This window comes from Leucoraja erinacea, chromosome 1 (genome assembly GCF_028641065.1).
Source record: "Leucoraja erinacea ecotype New England chromosome 1, Leri_hhj_1, whole genome shotgun sequence".
Taxonomy (NCBI): domain Eukaryota; kingdom Metazoa; phylum Chordata; class Chondrichthyes; order Rajiformes; family Rajidae; genus Leucoraja; species Leucoraja erinaceus.
In genome coordinates this window covers 5,741,622-5,767,137 of record NC_073377.1, presented here as the reverse complement: position 1 = coordinate 5,767,137, position 25,516 = coordinate 5,741,622, and positions in this window count along the sequence as shown.

Genomic DNA, 25,516 nt, shown 5'->3' with positions numbered 1-25,516 from the left:
TTTGGTGGCTTGCACTCCACCTGAAATGCTATGAAATTGAGATTGGTGCCCTGCTCTCCGCCTGAAATGCTATAGAATTGAGTTTGGTGGCCTGCACTCTGCCTGACATGCTAGGAAATTAAATTTGGTGGCCTGCACTCTGTCTGGAATGCTAGGAAATTAAATTTGGTGGCCTGCACTCTGCCTGAAATGCTAGGAAATTAAATTTGGTGGCCTGCACTCTGCTTGAAATGCTATGAAATTTAGTTTGGTGGCCTGCACTCTGCTTGAAATTGAATTTCAAGAAATAGCCATGTGAAATGACAGCCCACCAGCCCTGAGTGACTGATCTGCCAGCCCACCAGCCCTGAGTGACTCAGCTGCCCGCCCACCAGCCCTGAGTGACTGAGCTGCCAGCCCTGAGTGACTGAGCTGCAAGCCCACCAGGCCTGAGTGACTGAGCTGCCAGCTCACCAGCCCTGAATGACTAAGCTGCCAGCCCAAGAATCCACTTGACCCACACTGTCCACACTAGGCCTCTGGAAACCAGTCCCTTTGGCCCACAACACCCATACTAACGCTCCAGAAAGCTGCCCTCCCTCTCCCCCACTGGCCACCAATATTGGAATTGGCGGAGAGGTGAAATATTGCGTTGGGTGACCAGCCCTCCCGTGTGAACATGGGACCCAGCGGGTCCTACTTAGTCTAGAATATATATAAGGTAAAGCAGACCTGATCAGATTTTGAAGATGACGTACCTGAATTAAAGGCAGAAACCTGAAGGGAGCTACATATCAGAATTTCCAAATTAATTATGAAAATAATTCTGTTTTTGACTTCAGAGCCAGTTCCATCAGCAACCAAGATAACAGATTTCTGACCGCATGTTATATCCTTGGGCGATTCCAATTTATGGACATTGCTGCCTATTCCGGTTGAATACAGAATAGCAGCAACTAATGTACAAAGTAAGGCTTGGGCTGATTGTGTATGTTTTGCAGATCATTTGTATGCTTTGCAAATCCCTTTCATGTGCTCCAACATTTGGCCATCCTTGACGTTTACACTTAATCACGAATCAGACCTTTAAAATTAAATTAGGAGACTCAAAGTCCTCAGTATCAACCATTTGACTGTGAGCCTTAATTAAAAGACCAAGGTTCATAGTGCAGGATGCTGTGAGATCGAAGAGGGTGGCGGAGAATTTAAATCAACTAAGAAGTCATAGTTAGGTAAAAATAACCTCAGGCCAGAAATTTTCTCCCATGCACTAAGTTAGCAGTTGAATGTAAAGAGAGAGGGTGGCACAATGGCACTGCTGGTAGAGCCACTGCCTCACAGTGTCAGAGACCTGGGTTCAATCCTGACCTCGGGTGCCGTCTGTGCGTATTTTGTACGTTCTCCCTGTGACCGCGTGGATTTCCTCCGTGTGCTCCGGTTTCCTTCCACATGCCAACGCCGTGCAGGTAACATTGTAAATTGTCCCAAAGGTGTCGGATAGTGCTAGTGTACGGGGATCGATGGTCGATGCAAACTCGGTGAGCAGAAAGGCTTGTTTCCAATGCTATATCTCTAAACTTAACTAAACTGAACCTGGGTCCATTCATGACCTAGGGTGTTGCCTGTCTGGAGGTTCTCCCTGTGACCATGTGAGTTTTCTCTGAGTGCAACGGTTTCCCCGCTCATCCTAAAGACATGTGGGAGTGGTAGATTCTGGGGCAATCGATGACAGTATGGAGAGAGGAAGGTTGGGTAGGTTAATGTAGGATTCGTGTAAGTGGTTGTCGATAGTCTGTACACACACAATGGGCAAAAGGGCCTGTTTCTATGCTGTATCTATCTATGACTATTACTGCTAATGTGCAGTGACACAATTTAGCTGCAATGGTGCTGCAGCTGGTCGAAATGCTGCTTCCGAGTTCCAGTGTACCAGGTTCAATTCTGACCTGGTCTGTTTGCAAGATCTCAGTGCAGTTACATTTGTTTACTTTAGTTAGTTGGCGCAGTGGTAGAGTTGCTGCCTTACAGTGCTTACAGCGCCAGAGACTCGGGTTTGATCCTGACTACGGGTGCTGTCTGTATGGAATTTGTACGTTCACCCAGTGACCCACGTGGGTTTTCTCAGAGATCTTCGGTTTCCTCGAACACCCCAAAGACATGCAGGTTTGTAGGTTAATTGGCTCAAAGGCTCAAAGGTTATTTATTTGTCACATACACCAATTGGTTTAGTGAAATGCGGATAGCTATTGCAGCACATTAAAGAGAATACAACATAACAATAATAAAGAAATTCAAACATAAAAACATCCCCCCACAATGGTTCCCAATATGAGGGAAGGCACAAAGTCCAGTCCTCATCCCCATGTCCACTCATAGTCTGGCCTATTGAGGCCTCCGCAGTCACCTTTATGGAGGCCCGATGTTTCAGGCCCTTCTCGCCGGTTGATGGTGCTCCGATGTAAGGAGAATCCTCTCAGCGGCCTGGGATTGCCTGGAACTGCCGATTCCTTACTGGAGACCGCGGCTCCCTAAGCCAACAGGCCGCTCTGGAAGGAGCTCCACCACTGGCGATCTCGGCGAGAGATCCCAGGCTCCCGATGTAAAGTTCAGCGCCGCCGCCCGCGGCTGACTGCTCCACAGACCCGCAGCTCCGCGATGTTTCATTGCCGGTCCCAGCAGCCCAGCGCGGCGACCCGGGCAAGGTATCGCCCGCTCCACTATAGCGCTCCAGTGCCGTGCCGCCACTGAAGCCCCACTGGTAGGCCGCGAGGACAGGTCGAAGGTGCTGTTCGAAGGTAAGCAGCCTCTCCGACCAGATAGGGACCCTGAAAAAGCAGTTTTCCCCCCCCCCCCCCCCCCCCACCTTCTCCTCCACACCCTCCACAACCCCCCACATTAAAAAGACCTCCAAAAACAAAACACTTTAACTCACTAATAATAAGAAAAAGAGGTGAAAAAATGGACAGCTGCAGGCTGGGCAGCCATACCCATACAGGACAGCGCCCCCTGGTACTTGGTACGTGACGGCTTGGTATAAATGTTAAACAATGTTCTGAGAGTAGGATAGTGTTCATGCGCAGAGATTGCTGGTCGGCATGGACTCGATGGGCTGAAGGGTCGGTCATTTGCATTGGTGGTTATCACGGGACAAAACAGCAGCAAACAATCTGCATCCATGATCTCCCACAGGCTGCACGAGGAGCCAAACATTGCCCCAACTGTACCATCCCAACTATGCTGAGCCTGGTGTAAAGTTAACAGGCCTTTCATCTTCTTCACTACGCCTCTGTTCAGCCCCATTGCTGTCGCCTCACAAGCCAAGCATCAGCACTTACTACCCACACACTGCACTTCAGCCTCAAACACAGCCACTCATAGAGCCAATGAGTCATAGAGTGATACAAAGTGGAAACAGGCCCTTCGGGCCAACATGCCCACACCGGCCAACATGTCCCAGCTAAACTAGCCCCACCTGCCTGTGCTTGGTCCATATCCCTCCAAACCTGTATTATCCATGTACCTGCCCAACTGTTTCCCAAACGTTGGGATAGTCCCAGCCTCAACTATCTCATCTGGCAGCTTGCTCCATACATACAGTGATCATTCAAAAGTGGCAGCTCTGCTAGTGCCTTAAACCCTTCATATTTTTAAACCAACAAGCCCTTACCGTACCGGGTGCGTTTTAACAGCTTCTTTTCTCATCTCCGCTGTCTCTTAGGAAACGTACCCCTGCTTCCAAGTGGAAACAATGAACTGTAGATGGTGGTCTGCAAAACAAGACACAAAGTGCCTGAGCTACGTTGTGCTGGTACTTTGTGACCTTTTTCCCTTCAGTTCTTAGATCTCAGCCATAGTGGCATACTGCAATTCAACATGGAAACTGGCCCTTCTGCCTACCTTGTCCATGTTGACGACGATGGCATTTGGGTCGAATCCCATTTGCTGACATTTAACGCATGGCCCTCTAAATTCTTCCGATCCTTAGGAAGTTTCCCAAGAGACATCGGAGATGAGAAAATAAGCTGTGTGTGAGGCTGGGACTATCGCAATGTTTGCGAAACAGTTGGGCAGGTACACGGATAATACTGGTTTGGAGGGATAGGGGCCAAACACAGGGCAGTGGGACTAGTGTAGCTGGGACATGTTGGCCGGTGTGGGAAAGTTGGCCCGAAGGCCTGTTTCCACTTTGTATCACTCTATGACTCTATGGCTCTGAGTGGCTGTGTTTTTTCCAAATGTCTTTTAAAGTTACTATAGTATCTGCTTCCATAGCTTCCTCTGCCAGCTCATTGCAGATGTAGATTTTCCTCTGAGTGAAAAACATGCCCCAGAGGACCCTTTTGAATCTCTCCCCTCTCACCTTTAGCCTAGATTCAGAATCCTCCACCCTGGGAAAAAGGTCATAAGGACATGTGATAGGAGCAGAAATAGTACGCATGCGTTTCAATCTTCAAAGCAGCGGTGTGAAATCACAGACAACAGTAAATGAACTGAACATAGTAAGATTAGAGAAATAGGATACCAGTTGAACTTTATGATCGAGGGTGGGTGTGGAGGGCACATAATCCCTCAACGTTACTCCTCATAAAATAAAGATCAAACTTCAAACTGGTAAGTTCTTGTTTAATCTTACTATTTTACTTCGGAGTCACATGAGTGACTACGTGAAGATTTTAAAGCTCTGTGATTTCATGCCGTGGAAACGAGTCCAGGCGTCATACACTGAATCAGTAGGCCAATGATGAGTGAACATTAAGAATGCATTCAGACATGACATAGATATAGACATGTTGATGCTATTAATGAATAATAGTGGCAATAGTAACCTCCCTCACCCTGGAGGAAGTATGAACCATATGTAACATAGAGTTGGCAATACCCCTGATCTGGCAATAGGTTTATTCTGAATATTTGAACAGATCAATAGTTTGACCATCCTGAAACTGCTAGGATGTGGTCCATCCCTGCTGCTAAGGTATAGCGGTCCTCGTGGAATGAGACTCAATGTCAATGTACACTCCTGTATATGCTAGACCCATATAACCATCTGGAGAAAGTTCGTAGTGATTCCTTCCAACAAGATTTTATGCAACTAACAATATTGCTAGTCAGAGTCTATAAGGCTCTTGGGAACCTTGACATACTGGTGTAGATGCGTGATCACATGCAACCCAAGGTCCATGGGATATGCAACATCTAGTTTGGTCTTGTGTCCCTGTCTAATCTGCTTGACTAATCATAAACAAAACGTGTTATTATAGCCCGCAGATATGATCATCCTATCCAGTGTAGCAATGACTGGACCCATAACACCGTACTCAGTGCCATGGCATAATCACTAGTACATGAGTATGACCATGGACAGGGATGTTGCTGGTGCCCATCGGTGAAGTGACGTAGTACAATGTTAACAACCCATATCTCTGCGTCCCTAGGCCTGGGAGGTTTTAAGTTGATGATACCTTCATATTCTAGATGTCAGAGGGTGAGACCAGACAGAGTGGTTTATGTTCTCAGCAGCCAAATGCTGAGGAGGTACTTAAGGCACAGTAATGGAATATTAACTTAATGTTATAATCCCATAAAACTGAATTTCAATGTGTCAGTCATCCGTGCCGGTTAAACGTAAGGAAGCATAAACAATGCTTCCCATCTCCTATGCAGATAGCTGCTATTTGGTGCTATCCCTGCAATCTGTAGTGAGCACTCCTAATGCTTATGGTTTGACAACCCTATCCGCAGGAACGATCTCTCAGAGTCTGTAAGTCTATGATTGATTATATCATGCAGAAGATGGTTTCAACATCACAACTGAACCAGCATCTTTTTTATCCGGAAATAACTATGTAAGGTTTTATGCTCATTCCTCACCTCAGCGGGAGCCATAGGTATATAACCCAGGCAGGCACTATGAAAACCTGGAAGCGGGAATCTTGCTGAATTTTGCAAGACCCGTCTATTGAGGCCAAATGGAGGACATAAAATAACATTCCTCCTTAGTGTAGCGAGAATGCACCCTTCGCCACTATATGCCTCGTTCACTGTTGATTGAGCCTGGATGCAAACATCTCAGTAGTTAGTGTTCCATCGATCCACAATGCCATTAAATACTTTGTGATCACACATTCATTCTGTGTTGTCATTGATTTTGCATAATAATACACCAGTGCTAAATGCGGTTTGGTAAACTATCACCGGATACTTTTATTTGATTGTACCTTTGTGATTAACATATACCACCACCAAGTGTATCACCTTGGACTTGTGCATGCAGTTTATGCATATCCACACACCCTTTAATGCACAGAATGCATCTGGTGTCCATTGGCAGTTGATACCATGACTGAACACTTGATAACTCATGCTAATCCCATCTGCCTCCTTAACTAGAGATGGTATTAGTAAATTACCCATCTTTGGGCAATAGCATCAGTTTGGAAATGACTGAAGATTTACGGATAAGAGGTTTTAGTGGAGCAAAGCTGTCCATCATTATGACTTTGATAGTTTCAGCTAAAAATAGCAGAGGTCTAATTTTTTGTCTTAGAGCTGATCCCAGACAAATAAATGGTTTGATTGTATCCCAATAGTCAATAGTTTCAGTTGGTATCAACTTAATTTAAATTTAACTGAATGGGTCAGAACCAATTTCTCAAATATAGCTATGTGGCTGATAAGGCTAATTTAGTAAAATACAGTATGTTCAATATCATCCAGATTGGCCATGCCATTTACTTGTTAGCTCTGTGCAGTTGAAGCATTGATAGTAGTGATTTGGTAAATAATGTGGAAACTGGAGTTAGCCCATTTTGCAACGCAACTGAGTGTATCGTTGCCTCATCCAGTTAAATTTCAAATATCTTCAACCCTGTGAGCGGAAATGATCACATGGAAGTTATTCAGAAAAGTCTATACTGCACATGCTGGTTGAGGCTGTTGACAATGATCAGTCCACATCCCATTCTTGTGAGCCTGCCTTGAAAGGCAACTCCAACCATACCGGTGTGCAGTATAAACTAATCTTATGTTATCCCAAACCAGTGTAAATATTCAAACCAGTTTAATATTACCAACTTGTATCCGTGACAGGAGACATCATCGATGCGGTTCCATACCTTTATCCGAATGGGAGGACTTATGCAACCCGACCCAGGAGCTGCCTCGAACATGTGTGCATGATTTTACATCTGCTACTGGGAGGTAGAGGAGCTCGAGTACGGGGTTGGCGCATCTTCCCATCCCCCCGCACCCACCCCCCCCCCACCCCCCACTGATCTGGGTATCCCCGCAGTAACTGCAGCCGGGATATCCCCGTGGTCCCTATAAAAGGGATAGCCGCAATTTACAAAGTCGGGGTGGTATATATGAAGCCACTGGTTTTACTGCCAGTGGCTCAGTAGGCGACTTACCGCCATCCGCTCCTCGCATCCCACAGTCTACGGAGCGTTCTCCAGGTGTCTCCAGCACCAATATGAAGCCACTGGTTCTACCGCCAGCGGCTCAAAGGTGATTTCACCGTCGCTCCCTACCCGCTTTCCGCGGTCTTCCGAGTGCCTAGGTCCGTGGGTGGTATTCCCCGTGACCGAGGTTCCCTGAAATTCGTGACTGGGGTTTCCCCTCCGTCCCGACTTCGCCCTGGACTTTTAGCAGGACCTCTAAGTAGAGGTTCCTGTAAGAAGATTTAAGCCTGAAAAGTTTAAAAAAAACTTACATCAGATCTGTTGCTGGCAGGAGAATCACGTACATCCTGCCAGTCGTAACGCAATGCGATAGACGATATGACATGCATGCGTACTGGCGGGATCTTCACGTAGTCACTCACATGACTTCGAAGTAAAATCTATCTATCTCTGCCTTAAAAAATATTCACGGATGGCCTCCACAGCCTCTGTGACAAAGAATTCCACAGATTCACCACCCTCTGATTAAATCAACGTCTCCTCGTCTCTTACCTATAATTTTTATATATTTTATATAATTTTATATAATCCTTTAATTCTAAGGCTATGATCTAGTCCAAGACTCTCCCACGAGTGGAAACATCTTCTCCACATCCACACTATCCAAGCCCTTCACTTTTCTGTATTTTTCAATGAGGTCCTTCCTCATTCTTCTAAACTCTTGCGAGTACAGGCCCAGTGCCGACAAATCTTCATCATAGGCTTTACCTACTCATTCCTGGGATCTTTCTTGTAAAAAGGCTGTGAATGTTTGTTTTATTCATGTACTACATGATTAAGCACACCTCAATAAATGCTGGAGTAACTCAGCAGGTCAGGCAGCATCTCTAGAGAAAAGGAAGAGGTGACAATTTGGGTTGAGACCTTTCATCAGACTGAGAGTCTGGGAGGGTGGAAACTAGAGATAATGGAATGTACAGAACAAAGCGGAGCCTGCATCGATGACTCAGCAAATGTGGAGCCCACAATGGTCTATGTTGGCTGGGGATGAGGTGATAACAAAGTGAAACGGTAACATTTGCAAGAGGATGAGGGTGGGGGAGGGAAGGAGAGAAAGGGAATACTCCAACGTGACCCCACTACTCGCCACATCTTCCCATCTCCCCCCATATCTGCCTTCCGCAAAGACCGCTCCCTCCATAACTCCCTTGTCAATTCTTCCCTTCCCTCTCGGTCCACCCCCTCCCCGGGCACTTTCCCTTGCAACCGCAAGAGATGCAACACTTGTCCCTTTACCTCCCCCCTCGACTCCGTTCAAGGACCCAAGCAATCGTTCCAGGTGCGACAGAGGTTTACCTGCATCTCTTCCAACCTCATCTATTGCGTCCGCTGCTCTAGATGTCAGCAGATCTATATCGGTGAGACCAAGCGGAGGTTGGGCGATCGTTTCGCCGAACACCTCCGCTCGGTCTGCAATAACCAAGCTGACCTCCCGGTGGCTCAGCACTTCAACTCCCCCTCCCACTCCGCCTCCGACCTCTCTGTCCTGGGTCTCCTCCATGGCCACAGCGAGCAGCACCGGAAATTGGAGGAACAGCACCTCATATTCCGTTTGGGGAGTCTGCACCCTGGGGGCATGAACATCGAATTCTCCCAATTTTGTTAGTCCTTGCTGTCTCCTCCCCTTCCTCAGCCCCCCTGCTGTCTCCTCCCATCCCCCAGCCTTCTGGCTACTCCTCCTTTTCCCTTTCTTGTCCCCACCCACCCCCGCCCCCGATCAGTCTGAAGAAGGGTTTCGGCCCGAAACGTTGCCTATTTCCTTCGCTCCATAGATGCTGCTGCACCCGCTGAGTTTCTCCAGCTTTTTTGTGTAACAAGGGAATACAAGCGTTACTTGAAGTTAGAGAAATCGATTTTCATGCCGCTGGATTGTAAGCTGTCCGAGCAAAATACAATATGAGGTTCTGTGCCTCCAATTTGCATGTGGCTTGCCCTAGCAAAATAAAACCCCTGTTGCCAGTAACTTAGTTAGTTTTAGTTTCGTTTTAGAGATACAGCGAGGAAACAGACCATTCAGCCCACTGAGTCTGTACTAACCAGCGATCCCCGCACAAAATTCTGTGCAGTTTTGGTCTATTGTGTGCAGCTTTGGTCTCCTAATTTGAGTAAGGACATTCTACATGCTACTATGTGAATGCAGCGACGGTTCACCAGGTTAATTCCCGGGATGGAGGGACTGACATATGATGAAAGAATGGATCAACTGGGCTTTAGAAGAATGAGAGGGGACCTTATAGAAACATATAACATTCTTAAGGGATTGGACAGGCCAGATGCAGGAAAAATGTTCCTGATGTTGGGGGAATCCAGAACCAGATTGTTATTTGGTTTTTCGGCGTTGCTTCCGTTCAGTGAGTTAGCTTTTCAGCGACGTGCCCTTTCAGTTATTTGGCTTTTAGACTTCCTGCCCTTTCGATTATTTGGCTTTTTGCCGTTGCATCTATTCGGTTTTTTGGCTTTTCAGCGTTGCGTCCATTCGGTTATTTGGCATATCAGCGTTGTACGTTTTTGGTTATTTGGCATTTCAGCTTAGTTTCCGTCCGGTTATTTGGCTTCCACTTCTTCACTTTGGCTTCTCGTTCTTCGATGCCACGTCTGCACACGAATGGAATCAAGGGATTTGGGGAGAAAGCAGGAACAGGGTACTGATTTTGATTGCATCAATTTTCTATGTTTCTGTGTTTCTATTAATACTACCCTACACACACTAGGAAAAATTTTACATTTACACCAAGCCAATTAACCTACAAACCTGTGCGTCTCTGGGCTGCGGGCAAAACCGAAGATCTCGGAGAAAACCTACGCACGCAGGTCACGGGGAGAACGTGCAAACTCCGTACAGACAGCACCCATAGTCGGGATCAAACCTGTGTCCTTGTCGTTGTAAGGCAGCACCTCTACCATTGCACTAGCGTGCCGTCCCAATTTACATGACTCCAAATGAGTATTAATGGTGACCTGAAGGGTTTTGAGTAATTGCCTTAGGTTTAGTCAATGCAAAGTGTTGGTCAGTGGGATCAGGTTGATTGTTCTGTCTCCAATTGTCTTTACACTTTTAATTACCCCCACCCTTATACCTTCTGGCTCTTGATCTTGACAGTCCTTTGAAGACATAGCCATGCAAATTATCACCTCGCTGTGAACAGACTTATTTACTAATTATTCTATTGCCAAGGTTACGCTTGGTCAGGTAAATTATAGGTATTGATCGGTTAGAGAGCAGTAGTTTTTTATGTTAGCGTTGACCAGAATGTGCCAGTTTCTGCCCATTTCTCATTTCAGTTATTCCCACTATTTGTCATACAGCTAAAAAATAAACTCTTTAATTAATGCAAGATTTTGTAGGGCCACTTTATCTGGCCCATATGGCCTAATGATATACCAACTAAGTGCTCATTACACAGCGGATTATGTGCAAGTCTTGCTCTGTTGATCATTACAAACTCTCATTATCATGGACCATCCGGTTTTAGATATAGGTTTTTTTTTGTGTTTTACAGATACAGCGTGGAAACGGGCCCTTTGGCCCACCGAGTCTACACCGACCAGTCATCCCCACACATCAATACGGTTTAAACCGAAGATTGACAGAAAAAGCTGGAGTAACTCAGCGGGACAGGCAGCATCTGTGGAGTAAAGGAATGGGTGATATTTCGGGTGGAGACCCTTCTTCAGACTGGGAGAGGTTGAGAGGCTAGGAATCTATTCCTCGGAGTGCAGTAGGATGAGGGGCAATTTTACAGAGGTGTATATGATCATGAGAGGCTTAGGTAGAGTAACTGCAGTCTTTTATCCAGTGTAATGAAGAACCCGAGGGCATAGGTTTAAAGTGAGTGGGGAAAGATTTAAATGGATCCTGAGGGGCAATGTTTTCACACAAAAGGGGCTATTTCTGTATTGTATGACTAAGTGCTTGAGGAACTTCATGGGTTATCTGTGAAAGTAATGAACGGACAACCTTTTGAGTAGTGGCCCATCGAATGGAGAAATGGGAAAGAGGTGAGGGTGAGGCAAAGTCTGGCATGAGAGGTATGTATATTGATTTCTCAAACTTCCTAACCCTTGTTTTCCCTCTCTCTCCATCCCTCCCCCACCCTAGTTCTCTGACTAGTTCCAATGTCCTCCTTATACATTTAACTGCATGCCTTGTTGTCAACTTCCCCTCAGCCAAATACATTCTAAATTTTCTTAATCATCGTCTGCAGTGATCAGGTGTTTTCTCACACCCTTCTACATATGACTAACCTCCCTCTCCCTTGACTCCCAGTCTCAAGAATGGTCTCGACCCTTCCTTCACTCATAGAAACATAGAAATATAGATGCATGAGTAGGCCATCCCGCCCTTTGAGTCAGCACCATCATTCAATATGATTATGGCTGATCATCTAAAATCAGTACCCCGTTCCTGCTTCTCCCCATATTCCTTGATTCCTTTAGCCCTAATTGCTTATTTAACTAATTTAGCCCTAATAAAAGCTCTGTGGATTGTCACCATGTCGGGGTGGGGAAGCTTGTGTGCTCCTGAGATCCTGAGAGCGATGCCATCTGGAGCTATGCTCCTGGTAGGGCCACCCATGGCGATAAGGTCGAGGGGGAGGCATTTGACTAAGAACAATCCAACCAAGACCTTAACGGTGAAACAGGCGGAGGATGATGGCTGATCTCAGTGGAGCATCACAACGGCTGGGAAGGCGGATAAAGGCTAAAGCAGCAGAAAAGGGTCTCTGGTCGTCTTGGATTCCATGCCACTGGATCCTGGCCCAGATCTGTCAAGGACCGTGAGGTGGCTGTTTGTGCACCAGTCTCCCCACGTTAAACAAAGTCACGCACAGGCGTCCTCCATATAGGGAATAGCACCCTAGATACACCCATGGTCAGCCATGACCGAGGGGGGCCTCAGAAGAGCTAAATCTAACTCCCTCTTGAAAACACCCAGTGAATTGGCCTCCACTTCCTTCTGTGGCAGAGAATTTCACATATTCTCAACTGTGTGGGTCATTTTTTTCTTCCTCATCTCAGTCCTAAATGGCCTACCCCTTATTCTTAAACCGTGACCACTTGTTCTGGACTCCCGCAACATCGGGAACATTTTTCCTGCATCTAGCCTGTCCAATCCCTTGAAAAGATTATATGTTTCGATAAGATAACCTCTCATCCTTCTAAATTCCAGCGAAGCCGAAGCAAAGAGGTGGAATGCTTGAATTAGACCCCCTTCACAATGGGGTAGTTTAGACAATAAACAATAGACAATAGACTATATGCAATAGGTCCAGAAGTAGGCCATTCGGCCCTTCGATGAAAGAATGGATCGAATGGCCTGCTTCTGCACCTATTGTACATTGTCTATTGTTTATTGTCTATCATATGTCAGTCCTGCCATCCTGGGAATTAACCTGGTGAATCTACGCTACACTCCCTCAATAGCAATAAGAAATGCTGCATGGCCCACTGAGTTACTCCAGCATTTTGTGACCATTTTTGAGATGGATAGGTACACTTGTGGGGAGTTGATTTGGGGATGGGTGAAATAGGTGACAAAGGCTGGACAAATTGATCAAGGCTGGCTGGGAGGATGGAGTTAATGTAGGCCATCAGCAGTGTCTCAAAGCAAGATGTTTAGTGTAAGCCCACATGTATACATCAGTGATGGTTCAGTCTACAAAAACACCATTGTGCAAGTGCTTGCGTATCATAACTTGATATTTGAAGTTGGTCTGACCTTAATAAAGCTGCAAAGAGCATTGATCCCAGCAGAAAATCACGTCACAAGCATACAATCTGGAAAATGGCCCTCCACTCCCAATTTCTGACTCTTTCTCTCAAACAAAATTCGTATTAGAAAAAAGATACAAAGTGATGGAGTAACTCAGCAGACCAGGTAGCATCTGTGGAGACCATGGATTAGTGATGTGACAATGAAGGGTCCTGGCACAACACATCCCCTACCCATATTCTCCAGAGATGCTTGGGAAGGAAATGGAGGTGTTGCTTTAGACCGAAGATATACACAAAATGCTGGAGTAACTCAGCCGGATAGGGAAGATCTCTAGAGGAAAGGAATAGGTGACGTCTTGGGTCAGAAGTCTCCTTCAGACTGACAGATGGAGAAGGCCAGGAAAAAACAGGGCCGGCAACAGATGACCACAGCAAGGGTAGAATCCACTAGCAGAACGTCTAGGGTGGGGGATGGGGAGAAAGAAATGCAGGTGTCATTGGAATTTAAGAAATAATATTCACATCGCTGGTAGACACAGTGTTTAGCGGGACAAGCAGCATCACTGGAGAAAAAGGATGGGTAACGTTTTGAGTAGGGAACCTTCTTCAGACTGCTTCACACCACTGGGCCTGATCTGTCAGTTCGTGTCTATTTTTGTAAAGCAGCAGCTGCAGTTCCTGTTTCAAGGATTGTGTATTCAACTGTTAACATTGTGTATTCAACTGGCTGAATGAATCACTCTGGATCCCAGGTGATTTAATCTTCCAGACCACCCTGCCAAGCAGGATCTTGTCCAAGGCCTTGCAAGTCAACAACTGGGCAGCACGGTTACGCAGTGGTATAGTCGCTGCCTTACAGCGCTTACAGCACCAGAGATCCAGGTTCGATTCCGACTACGGGTGCTGTCTGTACAGAGTTTGTACGTTCTTCCCATGGCCGCGTGGGTTTTCTCTGAGATCTTCGGTTTCCTCCCACTCCCCAAGACGTACAGATTAATTGGCTTGGTATAAATGTCCCTAGTGTGTGTATGACAGTGTTAGTGTGCGGGAATCGCTGGTCAGTGTGGACTCGGTGGGCTGAAGGGCCTGTTTCCGTGCTGTATCTCTAAACTAAACTAAACTAAACTAAACTAAACTCCCCCATTGTGAAGGGGGTCTAGTTCAAGTATGTTTCCTTATATTTCCTACCTTCCGTTATTTCTGCAGATAGATCTCTCTTTCCGTGTAGTGCTTTGGGACCAATTTACTGTAGAATCACTGAATGCTTCCAGCTTGGAAGAAGGCTAGTTAGCCCAACAATACTCAGGAGCCATCCAGCAGATCACACCAAACTGTCCTCTCTCCAGACAAATCCCACCCTGGTTATTCCTTCTTCTCCCCACTTCCATTGGGCACACTCTCACACTACAAAAATGTACAGGTTTGTAGATTAATTGGCGGTGTACGTGTAAATTGTCCCTAGTTTGTGTAGGATGGTGTTAATATGCGTGAGTCGTTGGTCGGTGCGGACTAGGTGGGCCGAAGGGCCTGATTCATAGAAATATAGAAACATAGAAATTAGGTACAGGAGTAGGCCATTCAGCCCAACGAGCCTGCACCGCCATTCAATATGATCATGGCTGATCATCCAACTCAGTATCCTGTACCTGCCTTCTCTCCATACCCCCGATCCCTTTAGCCACAAGGGCCACATCTAACTCCCTCTTAAATATAGCCAATGAACTGGCCTCAACTACATTCTGTGCCAGAGAATTCCAGAGATTCACCACTCTGTGTGAAAAATGTTTTTCTCATCTCAGTCTTAAAAGATTTCCCCTTTATCCTTAAACTGTGACCCCTTGTTCTGGAATCAAACTCTCTCTCTATCTTCTGTGCTGTATCTCTTAACTGAATTAAACTAAACTATTGCCTTGCTCTATTCAATCCCTTTTTGTCACTTCTTCAAAAAGCTCAGTCAAATTTGTGGGACACGGTGTCCTGGTTTACAAGTCTGCCCCATTAGTTTGCCAGCTTCAACTTCAATGTGCAAAGAATCTTTAGGCATTCACAGCTCACTAACCTGAAATTCCCCCGGAGGTAATCAAGGTTCGATGGTCCAGTAACGCCCGGTGGATTCAGTAAAAGAGTGCTTAAGATCAGAACGCTTGTCAGCAAAATGCCACCGTAAGTGATTTCCTTTGCAATCCAAACACACCGAGCGATGTGGCATACAGAAAGGTTAGAAATTCCAATAAAAGTTATTATTATCAGTCATCAGGTTGGGGAATTTGACAGGAACAGCTGCAGATGTGCTGATATAATAAGTGGACATTTTTAACCTGAGGGTTTGTGAGCACAAGGCACGAGACAAAATGATGAATAACAAAGGACTTCAACACATTCCATTCAGTAGGACTTAGAAGCAATAAGGTGCCCTGTGCAGCTTGGTAATCTGTCAAAAATCAGGGCTCAGACAGGCCTACATGTCGACCTTCTGTAGAAATATATTTAATTGTCTCCAAACTCCTTTGTACTGCCAGTCTCAGTGGCTTTCTCTGTTAAATGAACTAACTTTGCCCTTTGGGTGAAAACATTTTAGCTGAAACTCCTTTTTTCATGGGCAGCTCTGTCGCATTTGAAACACGTGTAATGATTTCCCTGGATCACCTCAGTCAGTTCCCTCGGTAAAACTTTGCTTTTTCTAATGGCTGCAAGCCTGAATACCCCCCCTCCCCCCCACCCCCCTCCATCTAGAACAAGCTCCTCGGTGGTAAGCGGGATCCTACTGCATTTTCTAAATGGAGAGAGAATCCAGAAATTCAAGTTCAAGTTCAAGTTCAAGTTCAAGTGAGTTTATTGTCATGTCTCCCTGATAGGACAATGAAATTTGTGCTTTGCTTCAGCACACAGAACATAGTAGGCATTTTCTACAAAACAGATCAGTGTGTCCATATACCATTGTATAAATATATACACACATGAATAAATAGACTGGTAAAGTGCAAACAACAGATACAATACAATACAATACCGTTTATTTGTCATTTGAACCTCATATGAATTTCAAACGAAATTTGGTTTCTGCAGTCATACAAGAAAAGAACCAAGACACACACCAACACAATTTACACAAACATCCATCACAGTGAATCTCCTCCTCACTGTGATTGAAGGCAAAGTCTTGTCCCTCCCCTGCTCTCCATTCCTTTCCCGAAGTCAAAGTCAAAGCCCCCGGCGGGCGCTAGCAAGTCCCACGGCCACTTAAATCCGCGCCGGGCGATGTAAGGCCCTGCCCCAGGTCTTGATGTTGGAAGCCCCGGTGGGCGCTAATGGGTTATTAATGATCAGAGTTTTGTCCGAGCCAGGTTTAATAGCCTGATGGCTGTGGGGAAGTAGCTATTCCTGAACCTGTTTGTTGCAGTCTTCAGGCTCCTGCACCTTCTACCTGAAGGTAGCAGGGAGATGAGTGTGTGGCCAGGATGGTGTGGGTCTTTGATGATACTGCCAGCCTTTTTAAGGCAGCGACTGCGATAAATCCCCTTGATGGAAGGAAGGTCAGAGCCGATGATGGACTGGGCAGTGTTTACTACTTTTTGCAGTTTTTTGCTCCCCAGGGCGCTCAAGTTGCCGAACCAAGCCACGATGCAACCGGTCAGCATGCTCTCTACTGTGCACCTGTAGAAGTTAGAGAGAGTCCTCCTTGACAAACCGACTATCCTTAATCTTCTCAGGAAGTAGAGGCGCTGATGTGCTCTCTTGATAATTGCATTAGTGTTCTTGGACCAGGAAAGATCTTCAGAGATGTGCACGCCCAGGAATTTTAAACTCTTGACCCTTTCAACCATCGAGACTGTGGGTCCCCATCCTACTCCTTCCAAAGTCCACAATCAGTTCCTTGGTTTTGCTGGTGTTGAGGGCCAGGTTATTGTGCTGGCACCATATGGACAGTTGCTCGATCTCTCTTCTATACTCTGACTCATCCCCATCAGTAATACGTCCCCCAACAGTGGTGTCATCAGCGAACTTGATGATGGAGTTCGCACTGTGACCGGCTACGCAGTCATGAGTATAGAGTAAATACAGTAGGGAGCTGAGCACGCTGCCTTGAGGTGCTCCCGTGCTGATTGTTATCGAGGCTGACACATTTCCACCAATACGAACCAACTGTGGATGAGGAAGTCGAAGATTCAATCGCAGAGGGATGCACAGAGACCCAGTTCTGCGAGTTTACTAACCAGCTTGGAGGGGATAATTGTGTTAAATGCTGGGCTGTAATCGATGAATAACAGCCTGAAATATGAGTTTCTGTTGTCCAAGTGGTCCAGAGCGGAGTGGAGGGCCAGCGAGATCGCATCCACCGTTGATCTGTTGTGGCGGGAAGCAAACTGCAGTGGGTCCAGGTTTTTGTTGAGGTAGGAGTTGATTTGCTCCATGATCATCTCTCAAAGCACTTCATCACCACAGGCATTAGTGCCACTGGTCGATAGTCATTGAGGCACGTCACCTTACTCTTCTTGGAAGTGCAAAGGGACTTGGGAGCGCTGGTGCAGGACTCCCATAAAAGTTACTTTGCAAGTCTAATCGGTAGTAGGGAAGGCAAATTCAATGCTCGCATTTATACTAAGAGGACTGGAATACAAAAACGGAGATCTAATGCTGAGGTAGACAAAAATGCTGGAGAAACTCAGCGGGTGAAGCAGCATCTATGGAGCGAAAGAAATAGGCAATGTTTGGCCCGAAACGTTGCCTATTTCCTTCGCTCAATAGATGCTGCCTCACCTGCTGAGTTTCTCCAACATTTTTGTCTACCTTCGATTTTACAGCATCTGCAGTTCCTTCTTAAACATTAGATCTAATGGTGAGGTCGGGCTGCATTTGGAGTACTGTGAACAAATTTGGGCACCATATCTGAGGAAGGATGTGCTGCTTCTGAAGAGGGTCCAGAGGAGATTTACAAGAATAATTCCAGGAATGAGTGGGTTACCATATGATGAGCTGGAATTTAGAAGGTTGAGGGGGGACCTCATTGAAACTTGAAGAATAATAAAAGGCATAGATTGAGTGGATGTGGAAAGGATGTTTCCACTGGTGGGAGAGTCTAGGACATGTGGTCATAGCCTCAGAATTAAAGGACGCTCTTTAAGGACGCTCTTAGAAAGGAGGTGAGGAGGAACTTCTTTAGTCAGAGGGTAGTTAATCTGTGGAACTCATTGCCACAGAGGGCTGCGGAGGCCGTCAATGGATATTTTTAAGGCAGAGATAGGCAAATTCTTTTAATAGGATGGGTGTCAAGAGTTATGAGGAGAAGGCAGGAAAATAGGATTATGGGGCAGAGATCAGCCATGATTGAATGGCGGAGTAGACTCGATGGACTGATTCTACTCCTATAACTTGTGAACTTGTGCATGTGAAGAGCAAGAGTGTTTTATTATCATACATCCCAAAGCGGAACCATGACATTTTTACTTGCAACAGCACCATTGACATGTAAACATGTGTAACAAGGAACTGGAGATGTTGGTTTAACACCAAAGATAGACACAAAATGGTGCAGTAACTCAGAAGGTCAGGCAGTATCACTGGAAAAAAGGAATAGGTGACGTTTAGAGTCGAGATTGGGTTAATGCTGATGAAGGGATGGGGAACCCGCTGTAGTGGATGTTTATGTTAAATTGTATGTAGTATTTTTAGTAAGGCTGTATGGTAATATGAATATCATTGTACATTAATTGGTACATGTGACAATAAAAGACCTTTGAACCTTTGACCCGAAATGTCACCTATCCCTTTTCTCCAGAGATGCTGCCTGACCCACTGAGTTACTCTAGCATTTTGCATCTAGACCTGTAAATATAGCACTCTATAAAACCCATAATAAACAACAACAAAAACTTCAGTATATATATATTTTTTTAAACGACAAATAAATAGACTATAATAGTGCAAAAATAATGTCCCAAAGCCTATATAGTTCAGAGCCTATTTGGAGGTTGTAGTGTTTAATAGCCTGATGGTTGTAGGGAAGAAGCTGTTCCTGAACCTGGACTTTACAGCTTTCAGGCTCCTGTACCTTCTTCATTCAGATTCAGATTCAGATTCAATTTTAATTGTCATTGTCAGTGTACAGTACAGAGACAACGAAATGCATTTAACATCTCCCTTGAAGAGCGACATAGCAAACGATTTGAATAAATAATAATAAGTGTCCGGGGGGGGGTGATTGGCAGTCACCGAGGTACGTTGCTGAGTAGAGTGACAGCCGTCGGAAAGAAGCTGTTCCACGACCTGCTGGTTCGGCAGCGGAGAGACCTGTAGCGCCTCCCGGATGGTAGGAGGGTAAACAGTCCATGGTTGGGGTGAGAGCAGTCCTTGGCGATGCTGAGCGCCCTCCGCAGACAGCGCTTGCTTTGGACAGACTCAATGGAGGGGAGCGAGGAACCGGTGATGCGTTGGGCAATTTTCACCACCCTCTGCAATGCCTTCCGGTCGGAGACAGGGCAGTTGCCATACCATACTGTGGTGCAGTTGGTAAGGATGCTCTCGATGGTGCAGCGGTAGAAGTTCACCAGGATCTGAGGAGACAGATGGACCTTCTTCAGTCTCCTCAGGAAGAAGAGACGCTGATGAGCCTTCTTGATCAGAGTAGAGGTATTGTGGGTCCAAGAGAGGTCATCGGAGATGTTGACTCCCAGGAACCTGAAGCTAGAAACACGTTCCACCTCCGTCCCGTTAATGTGGATGGGGGTGTGCGTGCCGCCTCTGGACTTCCTGAAGTCTACAATGAGCTCCTTGGTCTTCTTGGAGTTAAGGGCCAGGTTGTTGTCAGCGCACCATGCTGCTAAGTGCTGGACCTCCTCCCTGTAGGCCAACTCATCGTTGTTGGTGATGAGGCCAATCACCGTTGTATCATCTGCATACTTGATGATGGTGTTAGTACCATGTACAGGTGTGCAGTCATAGGTGAAGAGGGAGTAGAGGAGGGGGCTCAGCACACAGCCCTGTGTTCAGGGTGAGGGTTGAAGAGGTGTGCTTGTCTAACCTCACAGACTGGGGTCTGTTGGTTAGAAAGTCCAGTATCCAGTTGCAGAGGGAGGGGTCGATGCCCAGGTTACCGAGTTTGGTGATCAGTTTTGATGGAATAATGGTGTTGAATGCTGAGCTGTAATCGATGAACAGCATTCTTACGTAAGTGTCTCTGTTGTCGAGGTGGGAGAGGGCGGAGTGAAGTGCCGTTGAGATGGCATCCTCCGTGCTCCTGTTCTTGCGGTAGGCAAATTGATAGGGATCCAGTGTGGGGGGTAGGCAGCTTTTGAGGTGTGCCAGGACCAGCCTCTCGAAGCACTTGGTGATGATGGGGGTAAGTGCAACTGGGCGGAAGTCGTTGAGGCTTGCCGCAGTGGAGTGTTTTGGCACTGGCACGATGGAGGTGGCTTTAAGGCAAGTGGGGACAACTGCTTGGGCAAGTGACAGGTTGAAGATGTCAGTCCAGACGTCTGTCAGCTGCGCAGCACAGGCCCTGAGCACGCGCCCGGGGATGCCGTCAGGGCCTGATGCTTAAACAAGATTTAAGTCCTGGTTTTATGGTGTGTATTCTTCATTGTTTCTTTTTCAATGCTTATCTGCCAAGTTAACCAACTGGAATACAAGCATACCCACATCTGTCGAGGTGGTTTATATGAAGTAGCCTGTGGGATGGACTTCAGGAAGTGGGGTTGAGTATCCACTTCAGTCTGCATCGATGGTACTTGTAGGATCACCAAATTTACGATGAAACAATCTCTTGAGACTGAATTCTCAAGTCCAGTAGCAGAATTTTATAACTTTTTTATCCAAGCTCAACGGTTATACGGAATTTATGCGAGTATTTACTTCGAGAGGAACAGAATGCAAAATCCGGGATGTAATGCTGAGGCCCCATGAGGCACTGGTCAGACCACATTTAGAGTATTGTGTGCAATTTGGGGCCACATATCTAAGGAAGGATGTGCTGGCACTAGAGAGGGTCTAGAGGAGGTTTAGAAACATAGAAACATAGAAATTAGGTGCAGGAGTAGGCCATTCGGCCCTTCGAGCCTGCACCGCCATTTAATATGATCATGGCTGATCATCCAACTCAGTATCCCGTACCTGCCTTCTCTCCATACCCTCTGATCCCCTTGGCCACAAGGGCCACATCTAACTCCCTCTTAAATATAGCCAATGAACTGGCCTCAACTACCCTCTGTGGCAGAGAGTTCCAGAGATTCACCACTCTCTGTGTGAAAAAAGTTCTCCTCATCTCGGTTCTAAAGGATTTCCCCCTTATCCTTAAGCTATGACCCCTTGTCCTGGACTTCCCCAACATCGGGAACAATCTTCCTGCATCTAGCCTGTCCAACCCCTTAAGAATTTTTTAAGTTTCTATAAGATCCCCTCTAGAGAGTATAAACCAAGTCTATCCAGTCTTTCTTCATAAGACAGTCCTGACATCCCAGGAATCAGTCTGGTGAACCTTCTCTGCACTCCCTCTATGGCAATAATGTCCTTCCTCAGATTTGTAGACCAAAACTGCACGCAATACTCCAGGTGTGGTCTCACCAAGACCCTATACAACTGCAGTAGAACCTCCCTGCTCCTATACTCAAATCCTCTTGCTATGAAAGCCAACATACCATTCGCTTTCTTTACTGCCTGCTGCACCTGCATGCCTACCTTCAATGACTGGTGTACCATGACACCCAGGTCTCGCTGCATCTCCCCCTTTCCCAATCGGCCACCGTTTAGATAATAATCTGCATTCCCGTTTTTGCCACCACCATGGATAACCTCACATTTATCCACATTAAACTGCATCTGCCAAACATTTGCCCACTCACCCAGCCTATCCAAGTCACCTTGCAGTCTCCTAGCATCCTCCTCACACCTAACACTGCCCCCCAGCTTAGTGTCATCCTCAAACTTGGAGATATTGCCTTCAATTCCCTCATCCAGATCATTAATATATATTGTAAATAGCTGGGGTCCCAGTACTGAGCCTTGCGGTACCCCACTAGTCACTGCCTGCCATTGTGAAAAGGACCCGTTTACTCCTACTCTTTGCTTCCTGTTTGCCAGCCAGTTCTCTATCCACATCAATACTGAACCCCCAATGCCATGTGCTTTAAGTTTGTATACTAATCTCTTATGTGGGACCTTGTCGAAAGCCTTCTGGAAGTCCAGATACACCACATCCACTGGTTCTCCCCCCTATCCACGCTACTAGTTTACATCCTCGAAAAATTCTATAAGATTCGTCAGACATGATTTACCTTTCGTAAATCCATGCTGACTTTGTCCAATGATTTCACCACTTTCCAAATGTGCTGCTATCCCATCTTTAATAACTGACTCTAGCAGTTTCCCCACTACCGATGTTAGGCTAACTGGTCTGTAATTCCCCTTCTTCTCTCTCCCTCCCTTCTTAAAAAGTGGGGGTTACGTTTGCTACCCGCCAATCCTCTGGAACTACTCCAGAATCTAAAGAGTTTTGAAAGATTATTACTAATGCATCCACTATTTCTGGAGCTACTTCCTTAAGTACTCTGGGATGCAGCCTATCTGGCCCTGGGGATTTATCGGCCTTTAATCCATTCAATTTACCCAACACCACTTCCCGACTAACCTGGATTTCACTCAATTCCTCCACCTCCTTTGACCCGCGGGCCCCTGCTATTTCCGGCAGATCATTTATGTCTTCCTTAGTGAAGACGGAACCAAAGTAGTTATTCAATTGGTCCGCCATATCCTGGTTCCCCATGATCAACTCACCTGTTTCTGACTGCAAGGGACCTACATTTGTTTTAACTAATCTCTTTCTTTTCACATATCTATAAAAACTTTTGCAGTCAGTTTTTATGTTCCCTGCCAGTTTTCTTTCATAATCCATTTTTCCTTTCCTAATTAAGCCCTTCGTCCTCCTCTGCTGGTCTCTGAATTTCTCCCAGTCCTCCGGTATGCTGCTTTTTCTGGCTAGTTTGTACGCATCATCCTTTGCTTTGATACTATCCCTGATTTCCCTTGTTATCCATGGATGCACTACCTTCCCTGATTTATTCTTTTGCCAAACTGGGATGAACAATTTTTGTAGTTCATCCATGCAGTCTTTAAATGCCTTCCATTGCATATCCACCGTCAACCCTTTTAGAATTAATTGCCAGTCAATCTTGGCCAATTCACGTCTCATACCCTCAAAGTTACCTTTCTTTAAGTTCAAAACCATTGTTTCTGAATTAACAATGTCACTCTCAATCCTAATGAAGAACTCAACCATATTATGGTCACTCTTGCCCAAGGGGCCACGCACAACAAGACTACTAACTAACCCTTCCTCATTACTCAATACCCAGTCTAAAATAGCCAGCTCTCTCGTTGGTTCCTCTACATGTTGGTTTAGATAACTATCCCGCATACATTCCAAGAAATCCTCTTCCTCAGCACCCCTGCCAGTTTGATTCACCCAATCTATATGTAGATTGAAGTCACCCATTATAACTGCTTTGCCTTTGTCGCAAGCATTTCTAATTTCCTGTTTGATACCATCTCCAACTTTACTACTGTTAGGTGGCCTGTACACAACACCCACCAGCGTTTTCTGCCCCTTATTGTTTCGCAGCTCTACCCATACCGATTCCACATCCTCCAAACTAATGTTCTTCCTTTCTATTGCGTTAATCTCCTCTCTAACCAGCAACACTACCCCACCTCCTTTTCCTTTCTCTCTATCCCTCCTGAACATTGAATATCCCTGGATGTTCAGCTCCCAGCCTTGGTCACCCTGGAGCCATGTCTCCGTGATCCCAACTATATCATAATCATTAATGGCTATCTGCACGTTCAACTCATCCACCTTATTACGAATACTCCTTGCATTGAGACACAAAGCCTTCAGGCTTGTTTTTACAACGCTCTTACCCCTTATATAAGAATGATCCCAAGAATGAGTGTTTGATGGCACTGGGCCTCTTCTCGCTGGATTCTAGAAGGATGAGGGGGCCCTTCATTGAAACTTACCGAATATGGAAAGGCCTGGATAGAGTGGATGTGGAGAGAATGTTTCCACTAGTGGGAGAGTCTAGGACCAGAGGCCATATCCTCAGAATTAAAGGAGGCTCCTTTAGGAAGGAGATGAGGAGCAATTTCTTTAGTCAGAAGGTGCTGAATCTGTGGAATTCTTTGCCGCAGAAGGCTGTGGAGGTTGTCAATGCATATTTTTAAGACAGAGATAGATAGATTCTTGATTAGTACGGGTGTCAGGGGTTATGAGGAGAAGGCAGGAGAACGTTGGGACAGTCCCTGCCTCAACTATCTCCACTGGTAGCTCGTTGCATACACCCACCACCTTTAGTGTGAAGAAGTGACCCCTCGGATTCCTATTAAATCTTTACCCCTTCACCTTAAACTTATATTCCTATGGTTCCCGATTCCCCGACTCTGTGTAAAAGAGACTCTGGGCCTCGACACAATCTATTCCTCTCCTCATCTTCCTGCGCTCCAAGGAATAGAGTCAATGAGAGTTGATAATGATATTCCTTCATCAACAATGGGAGTAGTTCCTGGAACTTGATACCCACATCACATCTCACAACAATGCGGCTCAGATCTGTTTAAAAAAGGTAATCACATCTCTTCGGAGATCTTCTAACAAATAGATGACAGCGCTTCTGTCTGTTTACAATTGTCAGCACTTAGTAGAAATCACCAGAAATTTGCTTTTGAATATTAAAGGGCGTTGCGGGATGTTCTTTATGCTTTATTTTACTCTCAAATATTGACACATCTCACTGATATACTTAATCTAATAAAGCATCAAAGCGCTGTGGAAATGTTACATTTACATGAATACCCATTGAGATCAAGTCATGTTGAACAAGAATATCTGGTGTGCACATATGGCCTTTCTGGGATAAAACGGCAGCGCATTTAAAATCAACTTGGGCTGCAGATGGGTTTCAGAATCTACTCATCTTTTCATATTGTATTTCAAAAGAAACCTTCTCAAATCCTTCATAGTCTTTTGCAATGTTCATCCAGTTGCTGCCAAGTATGCCCCGTTGGTCAAAGCAGCTCAAGGACTCTGACCATTCAATTCACTGACAAACACATCATGTTCTGGATGAGAAGGGAATGGAGGGTTATGGCATGAGTGCAGGCAGGCGTGACTAAGGGAAAAAAGTTGTTCGGCACGGACTTGTAGGGCCGAGATGGCCTGTTTCCGTGCTGTAATTGTTATATGGTTATATGGTTCTTTATTTTAATGCAAGTCATTTCTTACTTCTGAATATTCTGTTTCTTTCTGACGTCCATTGCTTCGGTAGATTATTTGTTGGGTTAATGGACAATATTTGACAAATATTTCAAAAGCGCCT